Here is a 24,156-nt window from a genome sequence, read left to right as displayed (position 1 = left end):
TCTAATGTAGTTGTGGCGGGGGACTTTTACTAAGGTGCGTTAGGGCCTTAACGCACGGAATAGCACGCGCTAAATTGCCCCACGCGCTAGTCCTTAATCCCAGCATTGAGCTGGCATTATTCTAGAATTGTACCATGCGGTTTAGCACGCGGTAATTTCATGCGTGTGCTAAAAACGCTAGCGCACCGTAGTAAAAGGAGCCCTTAATGTTAACATTGGCGTAAGGCATTTTGGAAAGGAAGTCATGTGATCAACTGTGCCATTGTATTCTAAAGCATGATAATTATTACAAATGATGTCACATAGGGTATAAATCTGTTTGTTCTTGGTTTCTCCCTTTGAAGAGCACTGAAATTCTGATGGCTTGCTCTTCCCAGACAATGGGAGCACTGATAATAAATTCTGATTGTTTATTGCATGGCTTCTTCTCATGTCTGTTATTTGAATTCACAGAATGGAGTCTCTAGCCCAATCATGTGGGGGGAGAGAATCCATTCTGGAATGTACTACGGATGAAATCTGAGGCAGAAAGAAAAGTTGCAAATCTATGATTTTATCAAGATATCTGATCGATGTTACATGCAAAAGGGGGAATGGGGTATGATGGAGAGTAGGTTGATGAACAGGAGTTGTGGATACACCAGTAATCCATAATGCTGTAGATTTAGATGGATTAAGAACCAGATGATTATCACTGAGCCATTGGTCAATTGCGTTTAAACAGTTCTGAACTGGGGAAAGATTACGAGCGAAAGGAGTGAAACTAGTGAAATATCATCAGCATAGATATAAAAATGAACACCTGTTAACTGGCCATGGGTAAAGAAAATTATTAAACAGAAGTGGGGATAGTATTAAGCCTTGAGGAACGTCTTGGTTTATAGGTCAAACTGCCAATTCAGTTTCCGGAGCATTCTGAGAGAAAAGAAGAAAACCAGGAAAAGACAGTAGCAGAAATACCAAGCAATGGCAAGCGTGGCAGAAGATGGGAATGAGACACAAGATCAAAGGCAGCAGTTAAATCTAAGTCGCTGCCGAGAGGTGGCTTCTGGGACCAGCCGGCAGCAGCAGGCTTACCTCGTTGCTGTTGTCGGCTGCCCGAAGATTCAGTTACAGTGACTGGGCCTGGGGAAGAGGTAGGTGGGGGAGTCAAGAGAGCTGGTAAACTCAGACTCCCCCATTTAAAAAACAAACAAACCGTATAGTAAAGAAAAAGGGTCTCCTGCTTTGCTGGACATAGGATACTCCTTTATTCCACTGGTAATAAGAGAAATGTTTTGTATACTGCAGTGGAGTACAAGAGTGAGAAGTGCCCCTCCCCCGCCCCCTACCCCATCCACTCCTTTCCAGCCCCTTCCTGCCATGTGCGCGTGTATGTGTCCCCCCCTTCCCTTCCTCTGTCCCTCTTTAACATTTCTGGCATGAGCAGCAACCCCAACCTGCTGCTCGCTCCAGCATCAGCTCTTTCTCTGATGTCACTTCCTAGGTGCAGGTCCAGGAAGTGACATCAGAGGAAAAGCCGACGCTGGCGCAAGCAGGAGGTTAGGGTTGCTGCTCGTGCTGTGACCGTTAAAGGGGTATGGGGAAGAGAAGAGACGCACGCACATGCAGTAGTGGAGGGCAAGGAAGGATCAGGGAGGTGGAGCGGAGGATGGGTGCTGGCCTGGCACCCCCACCAAGATGGCACCTGGGGGTGGACCGCCCCCACCCCTCCTTACTACACCACTGTTATCCGCTATAATAAAACTCTTAGTGTGCATGCGCACTTCAATCTTTGTGTTCTGTGACTCCGTGGTGGCGTGCCGCGCATGCACAGTGCCTGCCTCTGCTGATTTTCTGCCCCAATCTCTGACGCCAGCTGACTTCCTATTTTCTGACTACGCTGCCACTGCCAGAACGCCTCTTCTTCTCACCCTTGGACCAGCAGCGGCAGCAGCCGCGGTTTCATCAAGCAGCCGCGGGGCATTTGCTAGGCCGGCCCACTTTGCTAATGCTAGCGGATGCTGGACAGGGGAAGCAGATAAGGGAGAATGGGTACTACTGGACAGGGGGGAGGTAAAAGGAAGGGAGAAGGGCAACTGCTGAACAGGGGGAGCAGGGAACAGGTACTGCTGGACAGGGGGAAGGTAAAAGGAAGGGAGAAGAGCTACTGCTGTACAGGGGGAGCAGGAAGCAAAGAAAGAAAGAAAGGCCTCAGTCTCCATTGTGCTAAAAGTTTACACATCTATTCTAGCATCCGTTAATGTAATGGGTTTAAACACTATACCTGTACTGTCATATAACATTAGAAGCCAGGAACTAATGCCTGCTTCACCTTTAAAAGGAAAAATAAAACAACATTTGGTCCATCTTGGAGACTTATATTCAGTTCCTGACCACAGTGAGGAGCTATGATTTTAAATATGTTAGACAAGTGGAGCATTGGTGTGCCCCGAAGAGATTTTGGGTGTGCCATGAGAGATTCCAGATTTTTACTTTATTTAAAAAAAATTCCCTTCATAAGCATACACTAGAATAGATGGCAAGTACGTTGCATGCAACAGAATCTGTTTCTATGTTTCTAATATTATGAGCATCTGTATGCGTAAGAATACGACCGCCCAGACAAGCATCATTCTTTGACATGATTGGTCCTTGAAAACTAACAGCAAGTAATTTCAGTTTAATTATGCAGTAGTTATGCTAACTTGAGCAACAAAAGCAAGCAAAGCTTTGTTACCATTTGGATCTTATTATCTTTGCAAACTTGGATTTTCAGCTCTGACAGAAATTAAACTAAAAAAAAAAAAGAGAACGACTACAGATGGTGGATGATGAAATGCGTGTTAGCTTGTCAACTATCGAGCCACGTTATGAGTTAATGTGCACTCAAAAACAAGCACATCCATCACATTGATTAGCAATTATATTTTATCTCTTTAGTTTCACCATTGTTACAATTACCCATACATAATTTAAAGAACTTTTAATAAATAGCTCTCAAATTTAATTTCTTGTTGGTTTTGCAATTTTATAATTTAAATTATAATGTGCCACGAAAACAATTGCTCCATTTAGTGTGCCAGAGCTAAAAAAGGTTGAGACACTAATATGCATGAGTCAGATTTGAATATATTAGGCACGCAAATCTGCCTCATGCATATTCATTAAGGATATCTTGAAAACCCTGACTGACTGGGGGTCCTCAAGGACAGGTTTAAGAACCACTTTTTTAGACATAATTTCATGAAATGACATCTGCAGTCCTAATACTTTTGGAGAGGTGGAAGGGGAGAGGAGAAGGGAAGGGGGGAAGTTTGTTGGCGATTATTGAAAGATTGGTGGGCAAAGAGGGAAGGAAGTGGATAAGGGCATGATTAAAATTGGAACAAATTCTTGCGCTGATGGAACTTTATTTCTCTGTAATGGCTTTTGGGTTGCGGCCATTATTTGTTCAGTAAAGGGATTTCATATAGAAATTGTCCACTTAATGAAAGCCCATGGTGGTAATTCAGTTAATCTCTTGATCAGCTCTGCAGCTTTGCTTCCTGCTGATTGTATGATAATTCACTTTTAATAATCCAGAAATAGAAGAAATACAAATAGCCTTGAATTTGTAATAGGTTACATTTATTCTTATAATGGTGTTTTTGTTTTCCATTCTCACAACCTTAAAAGCAATTTAATTGAACTCAGCACTTCTCTCTGATAGAATTATTTAATACCTACTACAGTGCCTTAACTTACCAGATTGTTTTCATTCATCTCATTCATTTCATTCATTTACCCTGTGTACATTAGGCCTGAGCAGCCAACTTTCAAAATTATTGGGGGTGCTAAAAACCCAATAGAAATTCTGGTTCACAGGGCATTTGAGTCTTAACCATTGGGTTAACTTCCCCTAACTAGGAGCTGTACAGAAGGCATCATCGAAAATTTCCTCAGTGGGCTGTAATGCCTCTCTTCAGTTTTTCCTTCTACAAGTGAGTTGAGAAGGTGTCTTTCTGATCTGCTCAGAGTATATTTTATTATTTGGGGGTTTTTATCCAAATCTGGAGGCTTTCAATGCTCAAGTGCCATGGCGTGGGCCATTGGTGCAGTAAAAGGGAGGGCGCTGGTACCCGTCCTCCTCTCTACCCCCACACGCCTTCCTGACCCCCCTGCTATGCGCTTGTGCCTCTTTCCTCCTCTTGTACCACTTTCATTTTCCCTGCACGAGCAGCATTACGAACGTACTGTCCGCATCAGTGTCGCCTCTTTCTGATGTCTTTTCCTAGGAAGTGATATCAGAGGGATAGCCAACATGACGCGGGCGGCAACTTCGTGATGTTGCTCCTGCCTGGAAAATTAAAAAGGTATGGGGGAACGGGGAACGCGTGCAGCGGAGGGGGCAGAAAGGATCATGGGGGACTGAGAAGAGGACAGAAAAAGGGTGCCTCCGCCCCAGGCCCCACACACCCTTGCTACGCCCCTGCCTGGGGCAACTCTGCTGGGTAGACAATGCAGACTCTCTGAGCAGCAGTCTACAGCTAACAGGGCAATCCTTTAGGAAACCTTTTTAAACCGGTTTGCATTTTCATTTGTGGAGCTCGAGGTTCATTGCCCTGGAAGCTAGGCTTGTCCCTGATTTATCAGGCACTTGAGTGCAGGCTGGGCAGGGCTTTAACGGGCCCGGCTGTGTTCCCTCCCTTCACTGCCACAAGTGGGTCTGAGGTCTCAGTCTGATTTTGGTCCAACTGGCAGCTCGAAGATCACAGCATTGTGGATATTTCATAGGCTTGTTTGAGGCAGTGGTCTTCTCCAGATTCCAGCTGCAGTATGATCTGAAGCAGGCAAAAAGCACCAGTACAGTGCAGTGAGTACAGGCTATGATAGCCTATGGAAGAATTGGGGGGGGGGGGGTGTCTCAAAATCCGCTCAGACCTAAACGGCACACTAGAGAATGACATGGGGAAAAAATCTGACCCCGTCACTGCCCCGTCACCGGACCACCATCCCCTCCACAGCCCCGTCTCCGCCTTCACCGCCCCGTCCCCATCCCCGCAGCATCCACCCTTCCCTCTCGCCACCTTACTGCCCTTTGGCACCCCTCACGCGGTTCGTGCATCTCCCTCCCTCCCCCTTACCTTACCGGAAGTTGCGTCAGAGGAGAAGCTTCTGCCTACACACGCATGCATCTGCACGTACGCTCCGGCGGCTTTCAACAAGTCTCAAACCTTAAAACGCACCATGAAGGTAAGGGGGAGGGAGGGAGATAGATAGATTTGGGTAGGTAGGAAGGAGGGAGAGGGGCCACGCGCGTTCAGTGACCGCGTGCGTTCCCTCCCTTAACTGTGGGGACAAGGCCATTTACCGCTCCACGGGGCAGTGGATGGCCTTGTCCCCATACCTGCGGTGAGCACCTTTTCCCCCCTCCACCATTTTGGCAGGTTACCCGCAGCTACTCACGGCTAGCCGCGGGTAACATCCACCGTGTCATTCTCTACAGCACACTGCTCTAATATGAGTGGCTCTAAAATTCAGACCACATTTTTCCCCTTGCATCCTGACATTACTATGCTAATCACAGAGCACTGGAAGAACCCAGAGGGTTCCTTATAGATTGCTAGGACTATGTCAAACCTGTACCCCATAGCTCCTGAATTCCAGCAGCTGTTTGTTCAGCCTACAATGGATTCATTGGTAGCAAGTTTACCAAGCGTATTTCCTTACCTAGTAAAGAAGAAGTAATTTTAAAGGATGAGCAGGATTCCAGGCTAGATGTTGTCCTTAAAAGGTAATTTGAGACCCTGACTTTGGAGATTAAGGCAGCAGCAGCCTCATTTGTGGCATGCATTAGCCCTACCAGATTACGTTGAACTCCCACAATGGGTGATGACATTTACCCCCCCCCCCAGCTGATGACTCTGATAGATGCCCTATATGACATAATCAGAGTCCTGAGCAAGGGGGTCACGTGATGCACTTGCCTTAGCAGGACGTGCCTCGCTAGGCTCCACAGCCAGCAGACACAAATCGGCAAAAATCCACTTTTTTCAATCGACCCCCGAGCTCCAAAACGTTTCAGCTTGTGACAGAATGGGAGCCGCTTTGGGTGGTGTATTTGGGGGTGGGAGGGGGGTCAGTGACCACTGGAGGGGCATATTTTCATTCCTCCAGAAAACACTCCTTCCTCAGGGGTTTGGGATGTTATGGTACATATATGTAGAGAACCGTAATCGACAGGTGACGTTTGACAATCAGTTACTAAACGGAGTTGCCGCAGGACAGAAGCTCTATGTCACCTGTCGTTTATGGTTCTCTAAGTGTATGTATCATAACATCCCGGACCCCTGTGGAAGGAGTGTTTTCTGAAACACAGACTGTATCGGGTCCTGTCTCTTCACATAAGAGAGCCACTATTTGGATCTTGTGCCTTGTACATCACATCTGCAGTTTTCTCCCTTGTTTTCGTGATTATTGTCCTAAAGCAGGCCTGCACAACTCAAAAATGATCTGGGGCCAGAACGAAGTCGGAAAATGTAGCGAGGGCTGCAGGTAATGGCATGTCTCGCGCATGTGTGACCTCATCACATTGACATCTGTGCATGCGCAGAGGCCTTCCAGACGGGCTCTGAGACGCCAGTAGGGGGTGCCAGCAGGGAAGAGGGTAGGAGAGGCGAGGCACTCGCGGCGGCTGATTGCCTACAGCAATGTTTCTCAACTACTTCAAGCTAAGTAACCCAACCAAAGACCTCCCAAGCTCCGCCCTAAACCCACCCAAGCTCTGCCCCAGATCCTGCCCCCTTTACTAATTGTAATGCAATTTTTTCCTTTCGTTTTTCATATACACACAGCAGATATAAATTCTCAAAACTGAAACATTTCGATCACTAAATTGAAAATAAAATAATTTTTCCTACCTTTGTTGTCTGGTGATTTAGTTTCTGGTTAGACTTCCTTTTGACTTTGCATCCAACATTTCTTTCACAATCCAGCCTCATCCCTTTTAGGTTCAGGACTCTATCTCTTTTCCCTCTGCTTATCCTCCCCAGATCCAGTATCAGTTCTCCTTTGTACCTACCATCAACTTTGTTCAAGGTCTGGGTATCATTGTAGACAATACGATGAAACCTTCCACCCAATGTGTGGCGGCGGCCCAAAAAGCAAACAGGATACTGGGAATTATTTTTTAAAAAAAGGGACAGTTAACAATGTTATAATGCCCCTGTATTGCTCTATGGTGCGACCTCATTTGGAGTATTGCGTTCAATTCTGGTCTCCTTATCTCAAGAAAGATATAGTGGCACTAGAAAAGGTTCAAAGAAGAGCGACCAAGATGGTAAAGGGGATGGAACTCCTCTCATATGAGGAAAGCCTAAAACAGTTAGGGCTCTTCAGCTTGGAAAAGAGCCGGCTGAGGGGAGATATGATTGAAGTCTACAAAATCCTGAGTGGAATAGAACGGGTACAAGTGGATCGATTTTTCACTCCGTCAAAAATTACAAAGACTAGGGGACACTCGATGAAGTTACAGGGAAATACTTTTAAAACCAATAGGAGGAATTTTTTTTCACTCAAGAGAATAGTTAAGCTCTGGAACGCATTCCCAGAGGATGTGGTAAGAGCAGATAGCGTAGCTGGTTTTAAGAAAGGTTTGGGCAAGTTCCTGGAGGAAAAGTCTATAGTTTGTTATTGAGAAAGACATGGGGAAGCCACTGCTTACCCTGAATCGGTAACATGGAATATTGCTACTCCTTGGGTTTTGGCCAGGTATTAGTGACCTGGATTGGCCACCATGAGAACGGGCTACTGGGCTTGATGGATCATTGGTCTGACCCAGTAAGGCTATTCTTATGTTTATAACCAAATCCAGAAAGTTTGATCATGTAACACCCCTTCTACAAAACACGCACTGGCTTCCAGTTATCCATCGGATAACATATAAACTTTGCATACTCACTTTCAAATCTCTTCTTAATAAAACCCCAGCATTTATATATAAATTATTAATTCCATATTCTCCAAGTAGAACTTCGAGATCCAATGAACAGAATTTACTAACCATTCCTTCTCTTAAGGTTATAAATACAAGACGGCAATTTATTTTTTCGGTTACTGCACCACAGACTTGGAACGCTCTTCCAATTTATTTAAGGGAAGAACAGGATCTGGGAAAATTCAAAAGTAATTTAAAAACATTTCTCTTTAAATATGCCTTTGGTAACTAACTTAATAATCCTTAGGCTAAACTATTTTTACTGTATTATATTATACCTTTTATTTGTCTCTCTTTTTGTACTTTTCCCTTTTTGTTCTACTTTCCTATATTGATTTGTATTTCACATCCCCTCTTTCCTTGTGTTATGAGTATGTTAAGTTAAACTTTAATCCCTAATGTTATTATATAAAGTTTTGTATTGTATTGTTTCCCACCAAATGTAATTTTAAACTGTTCATCGCTTAGAAATATGATTAAGCGATTAATCAAAAAAAACATTAAACTTGAAACTTTATTATTTCTATAGCACTACCAGACGCAGGCAGTGCTGTACATTAAACATACAAGAGTCGGTCCCTGCTCCAAAGAGCTTGCAATCTATGAAAGACACACTGGACCATACTGGTGAATCATACTACATAGTGACATAGTAGATGATGGCAGAAAAAAAAGACCTGAATGATCCATCTAATACTAATGCCTTCAAAAATGCAAAATCCAAAGTTCACTTTAATGATAGTCTTCGAGTCCCTGCAGTGCTACTATCATTAAAGTGAACTTTGACCTTTACACCCGTGGCTGAATTATTGACATCTCATCCTCACGACTCCATTGTTGTGCCTTGATTGTCTCGTCGTCGGGGCCTGCTTGGGCTCCCTTTTCGGTGTGAAAAACGCAAAAGCACGAGGTTGAATCGGGGGCAGCTGCAAAAGAGAGAGGAGAATTAGAAAGAAGACCCAGGCGACGGGCGACGTTCTCTCCAGCTCCCGACGGCCCCGCCCACCCGTGACGTCAGGCCAGGGGCGTACGCCGAGCCCAGGGGGGGGGGAAAGCAAAAGAAAGAGCAGGAAGAGCCAGCAGAGGGGGTAAAGCCTGCTGCAGGGAGGAGCAGCCTTACCTGAGCTCTTCAGCGGCGGCTTCACACCTCCTTCCACTCCGATTACCTGTCCCTAGGGAAGGACTCGCAGGTAAGACCCTGGAGCAGGAGCCGGTGTGGGAGGTTTGGAGGAAGGAGGGTGCTGAAGCTTTTGCAAAAATAATAGCAGCCAGATCCTCCCCCCCGAGAGGTGTTGGTTGTTGTGTCCCCGTTCGCTCTTTCTTTTACTGTTGAAAGGCACACGAGAATTGCCTAGAAAAAGAAGGAAAACCCCCTCCTCAGCATGCTGTGCGGTTTTGTTTACTACGGGTAGGGTTTTCTGCTTGTGGTGAGGGAGGAGGAGGAGGAGGCGGCGGAGGTTGGATTAAGCAAACGGCTCCTTTTGTAGTATTGCAATCGGGGAAGTAACCCCCTTGGGCAAGGGCTGAGTTTTGGTTGGTTTTTTTTTTTTTTGTTATGGTTCGGGGAGATTTGATGCGAGAGGTTGCCCTAGATAAAGAACAAGAAAGGTCTTGTTTCTTTCTGGCAGCAAAGGAAGAGAAAAATCCCAGCTCCATCCGCTTCGTCCGCAGGTGGAACGCCCCCCCCCCCCCCCCGCACAGCAGGGGGCGGAGGGAACTCTTTCTGCTGGTGACAGTTTATGGCAGGGGTGTCAAAGTCCCTCTTCGAGGGCCGCAATCCAGTCGGGTTTTCAGGATTTCCCCAATGAATAGGCATGAGATCTATTTGCATGCACTGCTTTCAATGCATATTCATTGGGGAAATCCTGAAAACCCGACTGGATTGCGGCCCTCGAAGAGGGACTTTGACACCCTTGCTCTAATCTTAAACCAGCAGCCTAGAAGAAGCTCTAACTCCACTCCCATGCCCTGGAGCATAGCAAATAAAGATTGACAGGAGATCTGTCATGAGTGAAGAAACAACAAACCATGGAAGATGAATCTGCACCTCTCCCGGGAGATGGTGCTAGACAGGGGGCGGGCTCACCCCAAGGGGGATTTCAGGTTCGGGGTGATAAGAGACATTGCCTGCAGCTGACCAAATGGAGCCTAGCCTGGTCCTCCAAAGCTCACTCCTCAATAAGTGGTTAATCTGTGGCATCACCTGCCTCTGTTCATTTTTCTCCCCTCTTTAGAGTTGAGGTATGGCGCTGAAAGGGATCTAATCTCGGATTTTGTTTTCCCCTGTGTTTCTTTGAGAAACAAAAAACTTCTTGATAAATCAGAGATCCCTGATAAGATGCTTGAATGTAGTGTGCCTCTGGCACTGTTCCTCCATGATCTGTGATCAGGGTGGGAAGAAAACTTGAAGAATAATCTAGGCATAAAAGACTACAATGTAAAGTTACAATGAGCAGTCACTTTGGAAGTGATAAGAACTCATTTATGCATTTTTTATGTGAATTGATTTATAACATGGTTTCCTTTTATTGAATTAGATCTGGCCTTTGTAATTCATCCTTTTTACTGTCACCTTGATCACCCCAAATCCCTTTCCTCTGTGGTTTACTTATGTTATCAATACACAGTGGTCTAGGGCAGGGGTAGGCAATTCCGGTCCTGGAGAGCCGGAGCCAGGTCAGGTTTTCAGGATATCCACAAGAAATATGCATGAGATAGATTTGCATCTCAAGGAGGCAGTGCATGCAAATCCATCTCGTATATATTCATTGTGGATATCCTGAAAACCTGACCTGGCTCCGGCTCTCGAGGACCGGAATTGCCTACCCCTGGTCTAGGGAAATTGACTAAGACACTGAGCTGAGTCTTCAAGGTATACAAATAAATCGCAGCGTTCAATTAGCAAAACTAATAAATTATTAATTTGTGAAACATTCAGACCCGCAAACCAAACCGGTATTGCCGTTGGGACCATCGTGATGTTTCACTGCCCCGACCACTTTTTAATATAATAAAAAAAACACCGGTTACAACTCACCAGTTCTGAGAGCTGAGAGCAGCAAATCCAGTATCGCCTGAGTAATTGGGGGGCCAGCCGACCACTTACACTGAATGTGCAGTTCACGTTATACACAGATAGGCTTCACTTTTATTAATTGGTTTTCTTGAATTCCTATCACGACATGGTGGTTTCTTATAATGTTTAAAGGTGGTCAGGGCAGTGAAACATCATGATGGTCCCTACGGCAATACGGGTTTGGTTTATATTTTAACCATCACGGTTGCGGGTCTGAATGTTTCACAAATGAATAATTTAGTTTTGCTAATTGAACACTGTGATTTATTTGGATTACTTATATGTTACTCCTAATGACGACATCATTTGCTCATTCTGTTCTGACCTGAGCAAGGGGTTGATGGCTCCCAAACGCTATTATGTTAGTTTAATAAAAATAGTAATAAACACTTGCTAGCCTTTATTTTGATATATTCAAGTGAACTAACAGAGCATCCACATTACTCTGTCAGTGGTTACAGCTCTAGGAGATGGGACATTCTGTCCTGTGTGTGTCCTTGGGCAAGACAAATGCTGTACCTTCCTATCTGTTCTTCCATACACTCAGCCTTAGTAAGGTATTCATTAGTCTTTTGTGGGATGATATGCATTATGAGTATTACATTCTTTGTTTCAAAACTTTTGCTCCAGAGATGACTGCCCAGAGCTATAGTCTGATTACAGTATACACTTCAAGAACGTCAGGATCATTGTTATTAGATAAGAAAAAAATAATTTGTTTGGAGCAGTGCCTCAAGGAAAGCAACATAGCCAAATTGTCTGCTTGTGTGGGCTGCTAGGAATCGGGTATGTTACAGAGCAGGGCATAGGGGACGCAAAAGAGGCCGGTGCAGTGAACTGGCTATGCTTTAGAGCAGTGTTTCTTAATTCAGGCCTAGAATACCCCCTTTCCAGTCAGGTTTTCAGGATATCCACAATGAATATGCATAAACTTGATTTGCATATGCTGCTTCCACTATATGCACATTTCTTTCATGCTTATTCATTGTGGATATCCTGAAAACCTGACTGGCAAGGGAGTATACTCCAGGACTGAGTTGAGAAACACTGCCTTAAATGTTTCTGTGCTAGTCTTACTCCTAATGCAGACAGATTCTAGTTCGGATAATTCTTGCGTAAAACCACTATGTTGAAGGATATTGCAGAGGGGCATGCAAAGGACTAAATTAAAAATAGCTGACATAAAGATGCAGCTGGGAGCAAAATGGTCAGGAATGACCCTTCACTGATTCCTCCCTCTTGACTATTAGGACCCCTCCAACCTCCACAAATATCCCTGCGGACCCCTTGCAGCCCTTACCAATCTCCCACCTGCATCTTCAGTGTTTGGGAGGCAGGATTGATGCCCACTTGCTCCTTCCTCTCTTCCAGTGGTATGCAAAATAAAGTAGCAGGAAATGCTCCAGGGGGCCGTTCTGCCAAATAAGTCAGGCACCACCATTTTCCAAGATGACAGTTCACAGAATTGGAGGTGTTTGAGGATGAGGGGTTTTGAGAGGTATTAGAGGAGATCTACTTGGGCTTTTAGTATATATTTAGTGGGAGAAGGGAAGGGGCAGGGGATATAGCCCAGAGGGCTCACATGAGGGACTGGAGAGGAGGGGGGGTTGTCACCAGTACATATATTGGGGAAGGGAGAGGGAAAATAAGAAATTATAGAAATCCTGTTTACAATGCACTAAAGTGATGAATTTCTGTAAAGCATGTCACATTTATTTTATTCTTTTTCTAAATATTTTAAAGTCCATTTTATGTGTAGCAATTTTTTATTGGTGAATAATAACAAAAACATTAACAAGTGACATTAGTATCGCCAAAAGAATTCAAATATCATAATAATCTCCACCCTACCCTACCTAATCCAAGCCAATATGCCAAAAAGCAACACACTCCCTCCTCAAATCCTCATAACCATCCTATAGCAGCCGTGTCACATGCAAACCTAGTAAGCCATAAAGAGGAAGCTTTGATTCTTATAGGGTGGGAAGAAATTCAATTAAGACTAGGCAAAGCTGCACTTACCCAATTCAACCCTATCTTCTACTTTCAACCGAGCCTCCCTCAATCCTAGTCCTTGCTTAGTCCCCCAGGGCTACAATACAATAATCAGGGCAAGGGTATCTCGGCCCATAATGTGCAAAATTAGACTCTTTGGGCAAGGGGACAGAGCCTGAAGTTTGAAACTCCCCACACTGGAAGAAAATACTTCTGCCTTCCTCGCCTGCCAAACTATCAGTGACCAAGTGGTCAAGATGCCTTTTTTTCTGTTACATCAGCTTTTCTGACCAACAGTCTCTAGCCCCAGCATTTGTCACTCCCAAGGTATCTATCTACCATATTCAGTAAGATACCTTCAGGTGTCACTCTGAGTTGCTGTCCAATCAGTACCCCTAAATAACTGAACCTTGGGACATCCCCAAAAAGCATGGGAAAAAGTGTTCTCTGCTGCGTTGCATTTCAGGCAGGTTGGAGATCATATTCTACCAGCTGCATCTACAGAAATTCTACAAAATAGAAATTTTGCATACCAGTGTATGCGATATCTTCTCCTATATATCCTCTGGCTGTATATTTTGGAGCATCTCAAAAAAAAAAAAAACCAACCCAAAACTGCAGTAGTGCTATGAAGAAGGCAGAGAGAGCTCTGCCAATAATCTCCAGGCATGTCCTGCAGCAGTCCCTGCTATTCCAATGCTGACACCGCTCTCAACACAACTTGATCAGTGTACCTCAGTCCTATCCTCGCACCACACTACTGAAAATACTGCTTATCAAAAAATTCTCTGTTAGAACAAATTCACCCAGTATGAGCGAATATGATAAGTGTTATATACATGACTTTTAAGTTTCGAGGAGGAAAAAGAAGACCTAGAGTAATAGTTCAATCTCTCAACTGCGATGGAATCTGCCTCTCAAAAATCAAATGTCGGGTCAAATGTGCAAATTATTTTAACATAATCTTTTTTTTTTTTTTTTAGTGACTTTATATTTTACCATATCAAACTTATTTTCATTCTATTAATTGCACTTGGAGAAGGTAACTTATCTTGCCAAAGGCTCAAGGGAGCCGCCCGTTATGCTTTATCACGTTTTTTCAGGAGCAAGTTCCTGGCAGTTTCAGCCTATAATTATTGCACTAGATTGAAAACAGGTTTACTCCCTGTTGTCTATAAATGATCCTGTCCTACCATTCTAGCATTAAGACCCCCCCCACACACACACACAGTTCTGCTAATGCACCTCAGTCATGACTTGCAGTATTCTCTGCTATTCCAGTGCTAAGATCCTGCCCTCACCCACAGCTCTTCCAGTGTACCTCAGCCCTGTCCTGTAGCATCCCTTGCCATTTTAGTGCTTATACCTCCTACCTCTGCTCTGCTTGTGCACCTCACTCCTGCCATATGGTGCCCCTTGCTGTTGCGGTAGCTTGAGGATGTTGGGAGCTGAAGCTTCATGCACAGAGATCATGGGTGTGGCTGGTGCAGAGTACATGGAGCTGGGAGGCTGCAGGAAAGAAACAAGCCGAAAGCAAGAAATCAATGGTTCATTATTATTATATTTATGAGATGCATCTCCCAAAAGGCTTTTGGTGACATAATACAGAAAAAGGTTTAACATAAGAGCACCCAGTTAAAAAAAAATGCCAATGAGAAAGAATATTAAAGTAAACATTGACGGTAGTCCAGGGCATCAAAATGCTAGTAAATTTTTAACAAAATGCATTGATGAGGAGGAACGGTTTTTCCAGGGATGGTCCGAATCTCTCTAGGAACAGAGTACAAAACAAGAGAAAGCTTGTAAATGTAGAAAAAATACCTTGAAGGTATCGGAAGTGTAAAACCAAGGATGCAACACTGCTACTACTAATTATCATTTCTATAGTGCTGCTAGATTTCTATAGTGCTGCTAGATCTATGCAATGCTGTACATTAAAACATTCAAGAGACAGTCCCTGCTCAGTAGAGCTTAAAATCTAATCAAATAGACAGACAAGTGGGGAGCCCGGGAGTTTCTCGGGCATGTGCGCTTTACAAGCGAGTGGGGGTTAGGAGTTAAAAGCATCCTTTTGAAAAAGGTGGGCTTTTAGTCTGGATTTGAATTGTACCAGGGATGGAGCTTGACCTACTGCAATAAACCTTTAGTTTCAGAAGTGGTTAAAAAAAAAAAAATTTATATTCTGCATATCATACAATTCTATGCGGCTTACAAATTATTCAGGTACTTAAGCATTTTTCCCTAACTGTTGAGAAAGTTTAAGAAATTAGGTCCCTCCCCCGTCCGCAATTCCAGTATGTGGATGCTTTGTCACTGCTCAAGAAGTAAACGGATTGATCTTACCTGTCTTATAGATGGGATACTTGGGAGTACTGAATACTGTCACCTTTTCCATTGCTGCTGAAATTGACCCGTGATCCCCAAGAATTAATGAGAGCTCGGGCTCTACTTACCAATTCAGCCTTTTTATAGAATCTGGCTGGTTGCAGGGGGCCTGGCTGTAATGGAGTCACTCGGGGCTCCTCTTACAAAGCCACGCTAGCAGTTTAACGTGCATAATATCATGCACTAAACTGCCGGCCGCGCTAGCTGCTACCGCCTCGTCTTGAGCAGGCGGTAGTTTTTCGGCCAGCGCGGGGGTTAGCGCGTGATGAAAAGTTGCACGCATTAAACCCGCTAGCGCGGTTTTGAAAAAGGAGCCCTCGGTGATCACCTCGTCTGAAGGGATAGCCTAGTATTTGAGTACCAGCATCTTTGCCAGAAAAAATGCACTGCTTATAATAGATAGATCTCCTTTTTAATGATTCTTTTGGAATCTAGGCCTCCTCTTATCTTGCCTTACCTATCTTATAATGTCAAACTGCTTAGCTAACTTTTTGGGTCCTTATTCTAAAGCTTAGTGCATACTAATGAAATTAGCTCTCGCTAAATGCTAAGGAGCCCTTTTAATATCTGTAGGTTTCTTAGCATTTACCACATACTAATTCCAAGCTTTAGTAAAAGAACCCCTTTATTTCTAGGGACTATCAAATAAACATTGTCATGGCTAGGTGTCTACCCAGAGTAGTAGGGAAGTCCTTTAAAGCCACTGTCTCCTGAAGGCCTTCAATTATCTGTGCATGCTCAGGGCTGCTGCCCTCCAACCTCTCCTGTATTTCCTTTGGGCTCTCAAGGAAGTTGAGTGATGGAAGTGACTGTAGGGAAGGATAGGGGAGGGATAATGCTAGACACCTGAGGTTGAAGAGAAGGGGGATGTTGGAATATGGGTGGGGTGACGGTATGTTAGGATGGTCCAAAATTCAACCTTATCAGAACATGCCTTCACAAGTCTGACTATGTTCTACCTCATGTAGATAAGATATTAATCTGTAAACTCTATACTATGAGGTTCGTAATCGAATCAGAAATACGTCTAAAAACCCGCCTAAATCAGCACTTGGATGATCAAAAAGACAGGTTGTTCAAGTGCCGATATCAATTTCAGAAAGAGCCACATGGAACCAATTTAGTGTCTGGAATATCTAGGAATCCTGTTCAAAAGGGCAAAGGGCCGAGTGTTTTCTTCCCCTTTTTTTCCAAAAATTTTTATAATAATTTTCTATACCATAGAAACAGGCTAGGTATTATATCCAAAACTAAATTAAATCATAATAGATCCAGCCTAATCTCATTAGAAAAACCTACAAGCCCACATCATAGGAGAAAACAATTACAATCTTTAAATCAGAAATAGGTTGAAAAGAAAAAGAGAAATATAGTCTCAAATTTAAGAGGATTATTTCATACACTCCAAACCTAAATCTATAATTTTTCATTACCTTTAAGGAAATATTTTAATTGTACAGAATCTCAAAATACAAATTGTTTACCATGATATGTAATAAGACATTTGCAGGACCGAGTATTTCTTTCAGAGCCATACAAACTGAATCCTAGACATCTTGGCGAAGCCGGCTCCTATAGGTTACCTGCAAGTTCTGGGGTCCATGGTGATGACCACAGAGATGATTCCATGTGCAAGAGCACACTTGCACTCCCTACAGAGCTCGCTGCTAGTACATTGGTCTCCTTATTTGGATTCACTTAGCCTGGATGACAGAGGCGCAACAGAGTTTAAAATGATGGTTTCAGCTGGAGTTGTCATACAGTGGCCTTCCTCTCCACATAGTTGTGGGTGATAGTAATGACAGATGCCAGTCTCTACAGCTGGGATGATGCTGGATTCAGGGGAATGGGTGTTGTCCCAAAGAGCATTCAACTGCATTGAGATGCTGAGGGTGCCCGGTATTTGATCTTATTGTGTCGGTGAACAATAAAAAAGCCCATCAGCTTTTTAGTTGAAGATTTGAGTCAGGAAGCGTCTGAATGGATGCTTTCGTACAACCTTGGCCAACAAGAGAAATGCTGTATGTGTTCCCACTGTGGCCAATGATAGGCTGAGTCATTTGCAGAATAGTGACCTGTTGGGGATTGGTAGTCTTCATAGCCCCAGATTGGCCATTTTGCCCATGGTATATGGATCTGGTCCATTTGCAGTGGGACAGCTGTCTTAGTCTACTGTGCATCACTGCATTCTGTCACAGGGGCCCATAGTATAGACAATCTGGAATACTTTGGTCTTATGGAATGACTATTGAGCACGCAACCTTAGTGCAGAAAGGATATTTGGAGACGGTGATATCAATTCTCTTCAGTTCTAGAAAGCCAGCGACAGTGGTGGCCTATGCTAAAGCATGGAAAACTTTTCAGCTTTGCTGCAAGGATAAGCAGTTGGATCCTTTCTGGGTTTCCATTCCCAAGGTCCTCTCATTCCTGCAGGAAGTATTGGAAAAGGGCTTAGCAGTTAGATCTCTTAAAGTTCAAGTAGCTACTCTTTCATGTTTCCGGGCCAGAGTAGATTGAGAGTCTCTAGCCTCGCATCTATCTATAAGTTTCCACTGAGGCTCTGTCCTCTGATGAGGCAGCCGATTCCAACATGGATTCTTAATATCATATTACAGGCTTTCACTAAAGCTCCGTATGAACCCTTATTGGAAGTGTCTATTATGGATCTGACTGTGAAGACAGTGTTTTTGGTCGCCATCGCTTCAGTTAGAAGGGTGTCTGAGCTGCAGGCATTATTGCTTAAAGAGCCTTTAATCAGATTCACGGAAGCAGGAGTGTCTTTGCGCACTGTGCCTTCCTTTCTGCTGAAGATGATTTCGGCATTCCATGTTAATCAAGAAGTGAAGTTACCTGCGTTTCAGCCCACAGGTGAAAAGAAACAGGACAAGGTTTTGAGGTTGCTGGATGTGTGGAGGGTGCTTCTTCGCTTTCTTGAGATGACAAATGATTTTAGGCTTTCAGACCATCTGTTTGTCTTATCCAGCTGTAATCATCGGAAAAGAACAGCCTCTAAGGCTTCTATCTTCCGATGTATTCACATGATCTCCTCAGCATACACTGGTTGTGGTAAACAACTGCCATTCCCCTTGAAAGTTCACTCTTCAAGAAGTGTGGCAGAGTCTAGGGCAGTGCCATCTGATGAAATTTACAGGGCAGCCACATGGTCCACTCTCCATACCTTTATGAAGTTTTACAGAGTGGATGTGTCGGCACAAGTGGACATGGAATTTGGATCCTTGATGCTTGTTACAGACTCTTCTATCCTGCCCTAGACTCAAGGAACTGCTCTGGTATGTTCCATCCATAAGGAATCGTATGCTGTTTGCACAGGAAGGATAGATTATGTTCTTACCTCAATAATCCTCTTTTCTGTACAACAGCATATGATTCCTTACACTCCGCCCTGTCAGAGATGGATATAGTGTGTGTTGAATTTCCAGTGGTTTGGCTCGTGGCAGCCAAAAGAGAAGAAAAGAAACTTATTGTAAGACACTGAGTTAGCGTTCCGCTGCACACTGCTTTCACAGAGCCATACAGGTGTTAGTGATGGTTGCACACAGGTAGATGGTGAGTTGGTTCACCTTTAGTTTTGCAATTGCAATGTTTGGTTACTGGTTTTTGTTCCTATTGCAGAGCAAAGTTAAATGTTATTGGGAGGGGGGAATGTCCCCCAAACCCCTTCTTGTTATTATTTCCTCTCTCTTAGGAGTTATCACTTGCTTTGGTATGGATTGAAGAGAGAGGGTACTGCCCAGGGAGACAAAAAAGTGGAGCTCAGAAAAATGATGCCTTCTACAACTTGCAAGTTGAGGTACCTTGGTTTATATTAGAATATATATAATAGTCTCAATATTGAGATTGGCCAATGGGATTCCAACCGCTATAGGTTCTTGCCTGGCTCAGGGATGACTGTGATGAATGCCAGGTTTACTGTCTCTATTTTTTTTTTTTTTTTACAAAGGTCCTAAAATATCAGTTTTCAATATTTTATGAAATTCACCCCATCTGGACCAGAAATCTTATTGAAGGGGCTCTGCTGAATAACCTAATATGCTTTCTCTACTGTGATTGGTGCATTAAGCATTTCATCATCTTCCTCACTTATTCTTTGCAGGCCCTCTTGATGTGAGTATTCTGCTGGTACTTCCATCTCCCTCTGGTTTTGAATACATGTTTACAGATTTTTCTAACGATTTTGTATACACCCTGCTCTGATTGTTCGAGCCCTCCTCCATTCTTGTTTTCTTGTAGCTGCAAATTTTTATCTATCTTCTAAGGCTCTTTCATCTTCAGTTGGACTAACCCAATAGATTTCTGTTACTGCTACCCATTCAGTTGTGTCTGACCCTTGGATACTCTGTAGGCCAGTCCTCATCACGCTTCCCTGTTTTACATGGCTTCTTTCTATAACCCAATAGATAATACTTGGCAAAAGCAATCATTGGAAATGTAAGAACTGTTGTGAACCAGGGAAGGGCTCCTCCTTGTCTTCTCTTGCTCAGAAAACTTCTACAATTCAAGAAGTATGAGTTAAAGGCTTCTGCCTTTCATCATAAGTTATAGTGGGCAGAGCAGAGATAAATTGATTAACTCTCCCTAGAAGGACAGCTTGTTGATTTATACCTCTTATCTTATCAGGAATTCTTCTGTTATGGTTTCTGAAAGCCTGCTGATGTAGCATTTCCAGATGGCCGGGTTAAATGTAAGTGCCTGGTGTTCTAGAACAGAATACTGTACTTTGATGTGCTTCCTGTCTTAAGATGGATAGAGGCTTGGCACAGAAAGGCTGCAGTATGAGGGGGTAGGAAGTAAACTGAGATTTGTAGTCTGTGTATGATCCTCCCTCTCTCTTGTTCACTCTCTCATTTTTGTTCAGGAAAATGTGTTTATTTCAGTCGTATCCTCTTTTTCCTTGCGCTCCCATGGTCCAACAGTTAGCATAGATTTGAAAATGTCCAGGTTCTACACAAGGACTATAGCAATACAATACCAGCTTGGCTTTATTCTTGAGCAGAGAAAAAACCTTCAAATTATAGGCCTCCTTTTACGAAGGTGCGCTAGCGTTTTTTGCGCGCACACAAGATTAGCGTGTGCTGTTCCGCGCATTAAGGCCCTAACGCACCTTTGTAAAAGGAGACCATAGTATACAAGGCAAATTCACTTGGATTTAATCATAAGAAAAACATTGCCGAGACACACAGAGGTCCATCAAGGTCTTGTAATAGTGGCCAGTCCAGGTAGCAATTACCCAGCAAGTCCTGAAAAGTAAATCTGTTTCATATAGCTCATTTCCAGTGATGCATAATGGCTCTCAAAAGTCTACCTAGGCATTGGCTGGGTGCGTCTTCTAATCCAGTTGTATTTATCTCAATGCATAAGAGAATCCCAGGCAAAGAGCTGGGCAAATCAGATGATATATCTCTTGTTGAAAAGGGAGATCAGGGATAAGAGGAAGATTTATATCATTGAAATTCTGTTCTTTGATGACATTGTCCATCAGATAGTTCCTGCCCAGAAACTCCTAGTTTCATTTTACTAACTCTGGCTATTATTTATTTATTTATATACCTCTTATAGCCTAAGTGGTTTACGTTCAGTCAGATCCATGATAGACACTTCCAATAAGGGTTCATACGGAGCTTTAGTGAAAGCCCGTAATATGTGATATTAAGATTCCATGTTGGAATCGGCTGCCTCATCAGAGGACAGAGCCTCAGTGGAAACTTATAGATAGATGCGAGGCTAGAGACTCTCAATCTACTCTGGCCCCGAAACATGAAAGAGTAAGAACATAAGCATTGCCTCCGCTGGGTCAGACCCGAGGTCCATCGCGCCCAGCAGTCCGCTCATGCGGCGGCCCAACAGGTCCAGGACCTGCATAGTACTCTTCTATCTATACCCTTCTATCCCCTTTTCTAGTAGGAAAATGTCCAATCCTTTCTTAAACCCCAATACCGTACTCTGCCCTATTACGTCCTCTGGAAGTGCATTCCAGGTGTCTACCACACGTTGAGTAAAGAAGAACTTCCTAGCATTTGTTTTGAATCTGTCCCCTTCCAACTTCTCTGAATGCCCTCTTGTTCTTTTATTTTTCAAAAGTTTGAAGAATCTGTCCCTCTCTACTCTCTCTATGCCTTCAAGATCTTGTAAGTCTCTATCATATCCCCTCTAAGTCTCCTCTTCTCCAGGGAAAAGAGTCCCAGTTTCTCCAATCTTTCAGCATATGAAAGATTTTCCATCCCTTTTATCAGACGTGTCGCCCTCCTCTGAACCCTCTCTAGTAACGCCATGTCTTTCTTAAGGTATGGCGACCAATATTGGACGCAGTACTCCAGATGCGGGCGCACCATCGCCCGATACAACGGCAGAATAACTTCTTTCGTTCTGGTAGTAATACCCTTCTTGATTATACCTAGCATTCTATTCGCTCTCTTAGCGGCTGCTGCGCACTGTGCCGTTGGCTTCATTGTCATGTCTACCATTACCCCCAAGTCCCTTTCTTGGGTACTCTCTTTCACTAACATCCCTCCCATCGTATAGTTGTACCTCGGATTTCTAGTTCCCACATGTAATACTTTACATTTCTCAACATTGAACTTCATCTGCCATCTCGTCGCCCATTCTCCTAGTTTGTTCAAATCTCTTTGCAATTCTTCGCAGTCCTCTTTAGTCATAAGAACATAAGAACATAAGAAGCGCCATCTCCGGATCAGACCTTCGGTCCATCAAGTCCGGCGATCCGCACACGCGGAGGCCCTGCCAGGTATACACCTGGTTTATTTTATAGCCAACCATACTTTATATGCCTCTCTCAAGGAGATATGCATCTAGTTTGCTTTTGAAGCCTAGGACTGTCGATTCTGCAATAATCTCCCCTGGGAGAGTATTCCAGATGCCAACCACTCTCTGTGTGAAGCAGAACTTTCTGACATTAGTCCTGAACTTGTCCCCCCTTAGCTTCATTTCATGTCCTCTTGTCCGTGTCAAATTGGACAATGTAAATAATCTTCTCTGCTCTATTTTGTCGATTCCTTTCAGTATTTTGAAGGTTTCGATCATATCCCCACGCAGTCTCCTTTTCTCAAGGGAGAACAATCCCAGTGTTTTAAGTCGATCCTCATATACCAGTTTCTCCATACCCTTCACTAGTTTGGTTGCTCGTCTCTGCACCCTCTCCAGCAGTTTTATATCCTTCTTTAGGTAGGGAGACCAATGTTGGACACAGTATTCCAAGTGGGGTCTGACCATTGCCCTATAAAGCGGCATTATAACTTTCTCCGATCTACTCGAGATTCCTTTCTTTATCATGCCCAACATTCTATTTGCCTTCTTTGCCGCTGCCGCGCATTGTGCTGACGGCTTCAGGGTCCTATCTATCAGTACACCCAGATCCCTTTCTTGTACACTTTTTCCCAGACTTGCACCTGACATTCTGTACTCGTATTCCTTATTCTTACTGCCTAAATGCATTACCTTGCATTTCTCCACGTTGAACTTCATCTGCCATTTCTCCGCCCATTTTTCTAACCGACACAAATCGCTCTGGAGTTCCTCACTATCCTCCTGCGATCTGATTGCCCGGCAGAGTTTTGTGTCATCTGCAAACTTGATGATCTCACTGGATGTTCCGTTTTCCAAGTCATTGATATAAATATTAAAAAGGATCGGTCCAAGTACTGAGCCCTGGGGTACACCACTAGTCACTATCTCCCAGTCGGAGAACTTCCCATTTATGCCCACTCTCTGCTTCCTGTTATCCAGCCATTTGCCTATCCATCTTTGTATATCTCCCTCTATGCCATGGCTTTGTAGTTTCCTGAGAAGTCTTTCGTGTGGAACTTTGTCGAACGCTTTCTGGAAGTCCAAGTATATTATGTCCACCGGCTTTCCACTATCAATTTGCTCGTTCACGGTCTCAAAGAATTGGAGTAAATTCGTCAAACACGATTTCCCTTTCCTGAATCCATGTTGACTGGGTTTCATCAAGTCGTGTGTGTCCAAGTGCTGAACTATGCTATCCTTGATCAGTGATTCAATCATCTTGCCTGGGACAGACGTAAGACTCACAGGTCTATAATTGCCCGGTTCTCCTCTCGATCCTTTTTTGAAAATTGGCGTGACGTCTGCAAAAAGTTTGGTGTCGTCTGCAAATTTTATTATCTCACACTTCGTCCCTGATTCTAGATCATTTATGAATATATTAAATAGCAGCGGCCCGAGCACCGAGCCCTGCGGGACCCCACTCGTTACCCTCCTCCAGTCCGAGTAGTGGCCCTTCACTCCTACCCTCTGTGTCCTACCCGCCAACCAATTTCTGATCCATCTATGTACGTCTCCTTCCACCCCATGGTTCTTCAGTTTCCGGAGTAGGCGTTCATGGGGCACCTTGTCAAAGGCTTTTTGGAAATCTAGATATATGATGTCTATGGGGTCTCCTTTGTCCATCCGTTTGTTTATTCCTTCGAAGAAGTGCAATAAGTTCGTTAGGCACGATCTCCCCTTGCAGAACCATGTTGGCTGGTTATCAGAAGTTCGTTTCTTTCAAAATGTTCATCGATGTTTTCTTTTATCAGTGCTTCCGCCATTTTCCCCGGAACAGAGGTCAGACTCACCGGTCTGTAGTTTCCCGGGTCTCCTCTTGATCCTTTTTTAAAGATAGATGTAACGTTGGCTATCTTCCACTCCTCCGGGATCACGCCCGTTTTCAGGGATAGATTGTAAATTTGCTGCAGTAGTTCCACTA

General features: G+C 43.9%; 1 protein-coding gene across 2 annotated transcripts in view; it reads left to right on the top strand.

The window, feature by feature from the left end:
• Positions 1-9,006: 9,006 nt before the first annotated feature.
• CSDC2 (cold shock domain containing C2) overlaps positions 9,007-24,156 on the top strand; it is a 133,332-nt gene continuing 118,182 nt past the window's right edge. The window contains exon 1 of one of the 2 annotated variants that reach the window (XM_033929377.1): positions 9,007-9,147. The gene's annotated coding sequence lies outside the window, so the exon portion shown is untranslated. The remainder of the gene's footprint in view (positions 9,148-24,156) is intronic. The other variant, XM_033929376.1, reaches the window with a different exon arrangement.

The sequence above is a fragment of the Geotrypetes seraphini genome, chromosome 2 (genome assembly GCF_902459505.1).
Source record: "Geotrypetes seraphini chromosome 2, aGeoSer1.1, whole genome shotgun sequence".
Lineage (NCBI taxonomy): Eukaryota > Metazoa > Chordata > Amphibia > Gymnophiona > Dermophiidae > Geotrypetes > Geotrypetes seraphini.
This window is presented reverse-complemented; position numbering and strand designations above follow the sequence as displayed.